This window comes from Alnus glutinosa, chromosome 1, assembly GCF_958979055.1.
Source record: "Alnus glutinosa chromosome 1, dhAlnGlut1.1, whole genome shotgun sequence".
Taxonomy (NCBI): Eukaryota; Viridiplantae; Streptophyta; class Magnoliopsida; order Fagales; family Betulaceae; genus Alnus; species Alnus glutinosa.
In genome coordinates, this window is record NC_084886.1 from 34,588,397 (window position 1) to 34,599,134 (window position 10,738).

Genomic DNA, 10,738 nt, shown 5'->3' on the forward strand with positions numbered 1-10,738 from the left:
TGCCTGCTCTCTCCTCCCTCATGCCTTCTACTTTTTTTTTCTTTTTTCTTCTCTCTCTCTCTCTCTTTTATCCCTCCACCCCTTCCTCAACTCTGGTGTCCCCCTACCGCCTCCATTGATCATTTTCTGGTCGTTTGCTACTTCGTTACTCATGAGTGTCACGCATTGTTACTCTGGATGCTGAATATGTGGTTTGTTAAGAAGATTGAAATCTTAGAGAGTCTTTCAAAGAGACCATAATATAGTATATTGGGACATCACTCAACTCAAAATCTTAAGTAGATTGGTTTGAGCCCAACTAAGCTATTTTAATTAACCACTGACATCTTTCTAATATGAGACTCGATCTTTTTACACTCATACATGTCTACTCAACAATGTCCCTCACATGTAAGTCAATCACCACATTGCTACACTCTCCTTGAAATATAGAAGTCTTTTTATTAATTTTATTAGTCGTCTCGAGAATCACTTATTTGGTATGTGGGTTTATCGGTACTATGCACCTTTGCCCGTACTTCACAGACTCTTGTTTGTGCTTATGCCATGTACCTTTGTTCCTACTCTAGGGACCCCTATTCGTGCTTGCGCCTGTCCACCATACCACACATCATCGTTGGCTTTAATACTACTTGTTAGAACATTAAAACAACAACATGCTAGAATAAGTAAAGGAAAAATATTTAGGATTACCTCAAATCATATTTGTTCAAGCGAATCAAATAAGTTTATCATTAACAGAAACCTTAAACGGATTTTGTAGAGAGGTGTTTTCTAACTTATGCCCAATAATGCCTTATAGATGGAACACACATACTTTGTGTTTATAGGCTAGGTCAAGGATCCTCAATTAAAATTTTATGATAATCATTATTCCCATCAAGAAATAAATATTGATTCCAATTAAGATTCCACAATTAAATTCTTTATTTTGAATAAATTACCGAATACCTTAATTTTTATCTAATTAAATCGTACGTGGCATATTCATCACACTTTAATTATTATGAGATTTATAACATGGCTCTCATGTACATTCCCTCCTTCCTCCATCTTCTTCATAATGAATCAATCGATTGCATGAGATATGCCAAAACTACTTAGGGTGCGTTTGAGATTGCGATTTCGTAGAGAAAAAATGCGATTTTAAACCAAATCGTAGAAAATAGACCGTTTGGAAACTGCGTTTTTAAAAAATTGTGATTTGAAAACGCAGAAAAATACTTATTCAAATCGCAGGTAATGTGGTGCTTTTTTAAAAACGCAGTATTTTAAAAAGCTAACCTGCGATTTTAAAGGCCAAGCTGCAATTTTACCAAACACTTAACTGTATTTTTAAAAATTACTTTTTTCAAATCGCACATTTTAAAATCATTATTTTGAAATAGCACTTTTTGAAATAGCAAATCCAAACAGACCCTTACTGGTCTTTCCCAACAGAACGATATAAAGAGGAAAAAAAAAAGAAAAAAGAAAAAAAGAAAGAAGTCAATTAGACTCGAAAAGAAAAGAAATAGTGAAACCCTCTTCCACCTTTTTATCTATCCTTAGAATTAGGGCGAGTGTTCTACTTAATTCAACGATTAGAATAATGGAGAAGGGAGAGGTCTTCAAAAAAACCTATTCTCCTGCTTCCCTTTATTTGAGATTTTCAAAAAGTATTATTATCGCTTAGCGCTTGTGCTAAGATGAGATTTCGAAACAAAATTGGGTGGGCCCCATAATAAGAGTGAGCGCTCACTCTTATTATTATGGGGAGAACCGCATCTATTCAAAGAAATGTTTCAACCTGCAGGAGAGGCATCTGACTTTCTTACTTTCTTTCCTACTGACTGAATCGCTTGAATAAATTGAAGGAGGTTTCTACAGGAAGAGTTGCAACTCAGTGTTGGGGCAGGCGGGGGTTCATGAGAAGTGGGCATGAACTGTAACTAAACAAACAAAAGTAAGCCAACCACGAATTCCTAAACCATAAAGGGAACCACCCTATAAAGTAAAAGAGTCTCACCTAAAGGACTAGACCTGGAGCTGAGAACAAGATTGAAAGGACAACTTCTCATTCGAAGCAACTTTCTTTCTATGTAAATCTTTCTTTTGGTACGTCCCGTGTCAACTTATTCTCTGTTCTAAATTCTGCCTTATTCCATTCCATAAAATCTAGAAGCACTTTTGCAACCTTATCTCTCTCCATTGGTCTTTTCCTAGTGCTATTTTTTTTTATACTTCTTTCAAATGAGTGAAACAGCTTGACTATAGGGAAATAAATTATTATCGCTTAGCACTTGTGCTAAGAGGAATGAAGGCCTTCCAAATTCCTTCTTTCACTTGGTTCACAAAGTAAACCATGTGAATCTCCCACCGCCCGCCCTTCGATTGGAGAGCTATTCGACCGTTCCAATTGGTACTTTGGCTAGGTCTCCTTCCTCTCTTGCTGCATCTCCTTCACCTCGAAACTCGGGAAAGCCTGAGAGCCCTGTTCGTCTTTGGTACTTCAGTAGATCTTCAAAAAGAAAAAGTGCTACTTCAATGCAGCCTTAACTTTTACATTACGCAAGCTCTTGGAGACGAGTGGCTTGCTTTCATTATTTCTTTCCTCATTTTTAATGATTGGTTAGGCAAGCAAAAATAGGCTTTTTTGGCTGGGGCAGAGCAATGAGCGTTATGCAGATTGGTCGTTGTGTGTCACCACCTCCCACTTATCCTACACATTCGATCAAGGTTGTCATTGCGAAGCTATAGGTAAGGTGCACAGGGTCTTACCGTCTAGCCGTTAGTACTCAGCATCTTATAAGGTACTATGGGCTAAAGAAAGGATAGAGAATCTCCATAAACTTGTTCAACAAAACCTGTTAGATGGAAACTTGTGTAAAGAAGAGGCGAGTGCAGTCAAAGAGCATGGTGATCAGGCTCTTCTGTTATCAATGATACCGAAAGAAACACAAAAACCCAATGCGTTTTGTATAGGTCGAGACTTGGTAGCTTGATTCTCAACCCATTCCATACCGGAAAATTGCAAGAAATCGTTCGATAACACTTCTTCCTAGTTCTCAATGATATTCGACGATCAAAACAATTCCCGCGAAAACTCTTTCATTTCATGGAAGTTTATTTTTCCATAAAAAACAAAGCAAAAGTGGAAGTAAATTTTTCTCCAAACCTTCTTTTTAATGCAATAATAAGATGAAGTTTGAAGGAAGTAATTTTTCACAGAAATGGTTATTTGGGTGTAAACGGTATTTAAAGGTGTCCATAAATTGGGGTAGAAATAGAATTTATGATGTGGGCATAGTAGATCACATCCGACCAGTACTTTCCTATTTTGCTTCTTTTTTTTTTTTTTTTTTGGCCTTTTAAATTTAAAAGAAGAACTTTTGAGTGCTCGAGCATGTCACAGCAATCTCGTACTTCATTAACCAAGTGATTTACGAAAATAACTCCCAACAACTCACTCCACTCCCTCTAAAGTCTAAAAGTGCTCTTGCCGAAAATAAGGATAATACCTTTTCCTCAGGAAACCTAGACAAACCAGAATACCCCCATGAATAATTAGTATTTGGATTCTCTCTAATTCATTTAGAGTCCAATTATTGAAAAAATAAGGGTATAAATGTCCAATAAAATATGAAAAAGACAATTATGTCTTTACTTTTACAATAACTGATATTCTCCGATTTATTTGAACGAGAATCATTTTCTGAATAATTATGAGAGAAATGCTTAAATTTATCATTTTATCCCACTTTGTTAATAGCTTAATGCGACAGCCTTTTTGTTAAAGAAAAAAACAAAAAATTATAAGAAAAAATAATTTATAAGGCACATCAGCAAAGTCAAATAAAGTGTGTTAAATAATTTTGATCGATTGGATTAAGATCCTCTTAAATTATTTTTCTGAATTTGAGAGAATGCGGGCAAGTGATTGTGAGAGATCACTTATGAAATCTATCTGACAAAATAAAAATGTGTTGTCCAACCACTTATCTGGTCAGATGGATTCAATAAGTGATATCTCATAATTACTTGTCCAAAAATTTTAGATTCAAACAAATAATTTGAAAAAGAGATATGATACATTACTACCACAAGATACAACTCTTGATCATATTTGTCCACGTGACAACTTTTATTTATTTCTTTTTTCTTTTTTAGAAACAAAACCTAAAATTAGCTAGAGGACTATAAGCGATTAAGAGTTGTGTTTTAAAGTGTCAAAAAATCAACTCTCTTTAAAAAAACCTCATCCGGCTAAATCCCTTTTCACATGCAAACGGTTATAAACTGCAGAAATTAAGTGTTGGCAGCCAATCCATGGCCCGACAATCACATCATATTTAACAAAATCAACCACTTTCATATTCATAGCCCACAAGGACATTAATTTGAACCATTTAGAATTCACCCCATATTTGAAGAGAATAAATTAAGTGTCCTTTATCAGAAGAAAATAAGAAGTAATCTCTCTTTTAATTAATTATAGTACCAAATCCATTCCCGATGAGAGGTTTCGAGTATATACGTACAATATTATATCTTCTTGAAAAGGACTAAAGATTTCAACTGCTCTTGGTTGGTTGAAGGCATTAAAAGAGATGGTCTCAACTCCATATAATAAATGCATGTTGGTCCACAATCTTTTTGCCCGTTCGAACTTAATTTAACTTACACAAAGTGTTATTAGGAATTGTAATTCGTGTATGCGTATTATATTTGGATTGTCTTGAAATGTGAGTATAAGATTATATAGGTTAATTTAATCCAATTCAATTAGATTGTTATTGTAACACTCCAGTCCCATATTAAAAAGATGATTTTCAGTGGTCAGGGGTATCCCACGGCCACCCCTTCACTATTTTCTATTTTTTTATTTTTAAGTTTTATTTATTTATATTTTTAATGTATTTATATTTTTTTTATTGTAATGGGCACGTGTCGATTTTTTATTAAGTATAATGTGACAAACTAACGGACTTTGTTAACTTAGTGGACGAAAAACGGGTTCAGGAAGTAATTTATAATTATAGTTTACCAAAATGACCATTCATGAACTTTTTGTATCACAGAGAATGATTTGTAATTTAGACCAACTTCAAGAACAAATGATGCAATTATTCCTAATTAATACTTTAACACTATCCTTTGAGTGTAAAACTAGACACCACGTAAAAATTTTTAATTGCAATGAAAATAAATTGTAAGATTTATGGTTCAAACTCACGACGATATCATATTAAATCACTCCTTATCTAAAAAAATACTTAAACTAATAATAATAATAAAAAATAAATATAATGATTCAATTAATACCTTGACAAGAGAGAAGCTACTTTGAAGGTGAAAGTCACCTTGCCTATAAAAAGAAAGATAATTGTTCATAAAAGGTGAAAAATAAGATTTATCTAGTTTCTTGGTACGTATAGGCCTTAGTAAATGTTGCAATTTCATTTAATTACGTTATAGATTATTGCCTTCTTTTTCAATTAATAGATGTTCTCCTACGTCCTCTGGCTCTCTATTTTAAAGGGCAAATTCGGAATTACATAGGAACCACATAAATATTCTATTAATTACAATTTTGGCACGATTGCCGAGAATCCAAAGGGGACGGATGAATGGACAGAATCCCAAGAGTTTATCCGTACAGAAGCCCTTTGGACCAATTCTAATTCATATCCAGTCAAATGTATTCAACTTGATGCAATGATTATGAACGGAAGAATTTCATTCATTTTATCATTGCATTTTGCCATGGAATTTAAATCAGTAAAGTATTCATACAGAAAATAGAATTGATAAAATTTTTAGGAAGAAATTATTATATTCTTATCTTATTTAGGGATGATCCCCCTCCTTTGTCTTAGACTCCTTGTTTAACTAATATCTGGTGGGCTTGTGATTGTGGAGGCTCTTAGGCTTTTTAGCCTTCTAAGTATCAATTGGACCCAAGGCCTTGGGCCCAAGCTTATTTATGGTATGATCAATTGTCCCCCTTCCAAAAAAAAAAAAAAAAGTATCCCTCGAAACTTGTATTCACGTACAATGCAAAAGTTGATGAGCTTATCTCAGAAAATGCTCTAAAAATGTCAAATATACTTCACATTCGGTCAAAAATGATATTTTACACGTCATGGCAAGAAGGATATGAAGTATAATTCGTGAAGAATTTGGTAATTCAAAATTTAGTATCATAGTTAATGAAAGTCGAAACTATATAGATGAATACAAAAAAGAGCAAATGACTCTTATTCTGAGGTTTGCTGACAAAGAAGGTTTTGAAAGAGAACATTTATTTGATCTTGTGCATGTTAATGAAACATTTTCCTTGACTCTTAAGAATGAGATATATGTTGTCATTGCTCGTCATAATCTCAACATGCAAAATATTTGGAAGAAAGCGTATGTCAGTGTTAGTAATATGCGTAGTAAGTAGAATGGGTTGCAAGCTTTATTTCTTAATTTTATTTTATTTTTTTGCCCTTTTTCTTATGTGAACTGCATGGCTCTTCAACTACAACTAGCATTAGCTGCATCATCAAATGACTTCATTTTAGTTCCATAATTTTGTTTTACAAGGTTCAGTTCCATTGTCAATATTGTTGGCACCTCTTGTAACGCGTGCAATGATGAACTAAATGCCACTCAAGCAGCTGAAATTGCATATATAATCATTTATATTGGTGAACTTGAAACTGGAAGAATAAAAAATCAAATTGGTACTTTAAAACGAGTTTGAGATACAAGGTGGAGCTCTCATTTTAATTATGTAAGCATATTGATAAAGATGTTGGGGAAACTTTGATAGCTCTTAAAAACATAACACATGCGCATGATTGCTCCACATACTCTCAATGGGGGTGATGTCGATGCAGCATACAATGTTATGATGTCAATTGATTTTGTTTTTAAATTGCATTTAATGAAAGATATCTTGGGATCAACTGATATTCTATCTCAAGCATTGAAGCAACAAACTCATGACAATCTTTCAAATGCTATCCAAATGGTTAAAACTACAAAAACACATTCAAAAGTTGAGAGAAAATGGTTGGAAAAAGTTTCTTGAAAATGTAAAATTGTTTTGGGAAAAATATGACATTGAAATTTCTTATATGAGTGCTCTATACACAGGGAGTTGACGTAAGTGTCATAATCCACGAGATCCTATTACATTCTTGCATCATTATCGAATTGACATATTTATGGTTACAATAGACTCTCAATTACAAGAACTTAATAACAAGTTTAATGAGAAAGCAATGAAACTTATTATTTTTAGCTCAATTTTGGATCCAAGAATGCATATAAATCGTTTAATATTGATTATATTTGTGGGTTTGTTCAAATTTTTTATGGTCAAGGTTTTACGAAGCAAAATATAAAATAAAATAAAAGTTTCATTTGAGATGCCAATTGCAATACTATGAACTTGATGTGCCTTATAATCCCAATTTGAATGATTTTTCTACAATTTCCGCCTTATGTCAAGAATTAGTTAAAAAAAAATATATGTCAAATGTTACTATTTGATTCACAAATTATTTAGTCTTGCTCTAACTGTTTTGGTTTTAATAACTTCTACTGACCAAGCATTTTATGAAAATATTAATATATACAAAAAAAAACATTAAAACCATTTTCTTTAATATAGTGTTGAATATTATTTCATGTGGTATTACTTCTTCTTCTTCTTCTTTTTAATTTATAATTTTATTTTATTTTTTGTGTGTGTGTGTAAAAAGGTAAGCAGGGAAAACCAATTGTAATTATTCTACCTGAGTGTGATCATAGTAGCACATGTCCGCTGGGAGCTGCAAATAAGGGCCTAGTAGGTAAGAATCGCAAGCGCTCTCTCAAGTTCGACCGAGCCATAGTCTAACCCATCCCTATGGTGGCATCAGTGAGACCCAAAGCAGCTAATACTATTAGGATTATGGATTTCCATTTCGAAAGTTAAATTTTTACTCTAGTACATGTCCAACCACTTTCATTCTGGATGACAAAAATACTTTATATAATGGTTGCAATTTAAACAGGATGATCGATTCTTTTTCAGAGTCTTCATGTAATATGGACAGTGTTCATTTCAAATCATGTGACTGAATACAAGTTTCTAGAAAATGTCCATGAAGATTCCATGTAGTTTCCAGGTCAGAATAACTGGTTCCTGTGCAACTGTCCAGATGGGCTTTTAAAGGCGTTCGGATGCCCCGCAGTGTCTAGAACCTTCAGCGTTGAAGACGTCCAAACGTCAGGGCAACATCGTCCGAACACTAGGTCAAGCTTCTCGATAAAATCTAACTCAGAAAATATATTGTTTTTGTTTTTCATTTTAAAACTAAAATAACATAACTAACGATAATCAAAATGAAGATAAAGGAAAATATAGGGAATTGGTTTCATCCAAGAACATACCAATGGTAGATTGTGTCTAACTTGGATTTCCATTATATGCATAATATGAGCACGTAATAGTTATCAATCATATGACGACCTCGATATGAAAATACTTTTGTTAAGAGATAATAATAACCCATCTTAGTTTCACATTAATCATCCACCTAATAAGCATACATAAAACATGAAAATATTTTGGTTAGGAAATAATGATAACGCATCTAAGTTTCGCACCAATCTTTCACCACATAAAACAACACTACATTGAAATGCATTTAAACTACAAAGATGTGGAGTGATTTGTGTTCCCTAGCATGCTCTATAAAATCTCTCTAATAAGCATACATGAACTTATGTTAAAAAGGCATTATTATATAGCCATCGTTCTCTCAATCACAAAAAAAGGAAACGTTGATTTTATTCAAGTTAAAAAGAATTCTCATAGGCACGATATACTCTTTCTTCATGAATAAATATAAACTTTAACATCAATTAACAATAGTTTTGCAATCCTCTAGGCTATATAATCATTACACATACACTGAAAATTTTAAGAGAACACAATCAAGCCATAGCACTTGGAAAGAATTCCATCAAAACCCTATGAAAATTTAGTTACTCATTAATGAAGTGGTAATCTCTTATAGAAGAAGAGAAATCCATGTCTTTTAAAGAATTTGAAAGCTACGGGTAACATGGATATAATCTTCTAAATGAAAGAACACGAAAATAAATTAAGTTACATGCTCTATGGAATGAAAGAACAAAAGTTGTATCTACAAAATAAATTACTCTAGGAAAATAAACTAAAAGCATGCATGAAATAAAACTAAGTTACTAAAAATAAACTAAGAAAGCTCTGTGGAAAAAGTAAAATAAAAGTTGCATCAAAGGAAACTAGCCTACTAGAAATTACACTATAGAAGGATGCACTAAACTTATGCATACCATTTACTCTCTTGGCAATCTCATATATATAGAGGAAGGGATTTACAAATATCAAAGGAGGGAATTTTTAGCCGAACACCCCATCATTTGATTTCCACCACATAAAATATGTTGACATCCTCCTGCATGGCTCTAACATAATAAAGGAGAGAGGAGAGCTTTAAAATATAGTGATATTTTACATCAAGTGGGACGCATCTCAAAAGCAAGTGGGCTGAAAAATCTTCAAGTCCGTTCCCACAAATTATTACAACCACACAAAGCTGGAAAAATATCAACATGTCATCATTTGATGTTTGCGAATATCTGATACTTCTTGAATGTTGGCACTCGATCGCGAAATTTTGGCGATTGATCGAAGGGGCGATCGATCGACCATTTTGGGTGCTCGATCGATCAGTCTGGTGCTGAGTTCCTCATTTCAATCTTCAACTTTCCTTGATGCACTTTTAGGCATAACTTTAATGGTTTTGCTTGTGTTTCCATTAAGACTTAAAATTAAGATAAAACAATAAAACATAATAAAACCTTATATTACAATACAAATTAAGGTTTAACATATGTAAATTAAGGGGCTTTGAATGTAAACATTCAACGCTTATCACCAAGTGGAGGCTCTTTATATCTACTTATATATTTTCTTGTCGTGATATTTCTCTGAGCCTATCAAACTAACCTAAAAATCAATGCGTGAAAACAACCCTCCCCCCAAATTTCCCCTTCTCACCTAATCTTAATTTTCCCTCATGCAACACCTTCTCCAGCACAACTACCATTCCCTAGAAAAGCTGACGCGGGACATTGTCACTTGTTTTGCCTAAATTTTAAACCAAAATCTCTCATTCTCGAGCCCCAACCACCGCACAATGCCACTACCTCCAACCACCATATACCACCAGTTCTTGCAAATTGTTTGATGCTACCAATAAAAGAACAACCCATCTATCGGTTGAACGAGGGGTGGGCAGGACCCGCCCCATACCCGCAACCCCGTCCCATGGAACACCAATTTTTCGGTTTTTATTGCAGGTACCGGTTCAAATAAGAGAGATCCGCATTGGGCGAGGCGGGTTACGGGTCCTGGTTTTTAAAAAAACCGAGGCCCTACCCTGCCTCGCATAATAAAAGAAGAAGGAAAAAAACCCTACCCCCTTACTTAACCTAGCGCTGCAGGAGCACCCCCCTATTCACTTTTCCATTTCTTTTCTTCCTAGCACTGCAGCACCCCCACGGCCCCTCTCCTCTTCTCTTCATTTTTCTCCTCTCCTCTCTTCATAGCCTCCTCTCATAAAACACTCACAAAATTGTCAGATCATCATCATGTCCTTCCCTCCACTTAAGCGAAAGCTTCAGAGGCGCTGTGCAGTTGTTCATCCCCTTCAACACTGTTCGGAGGATT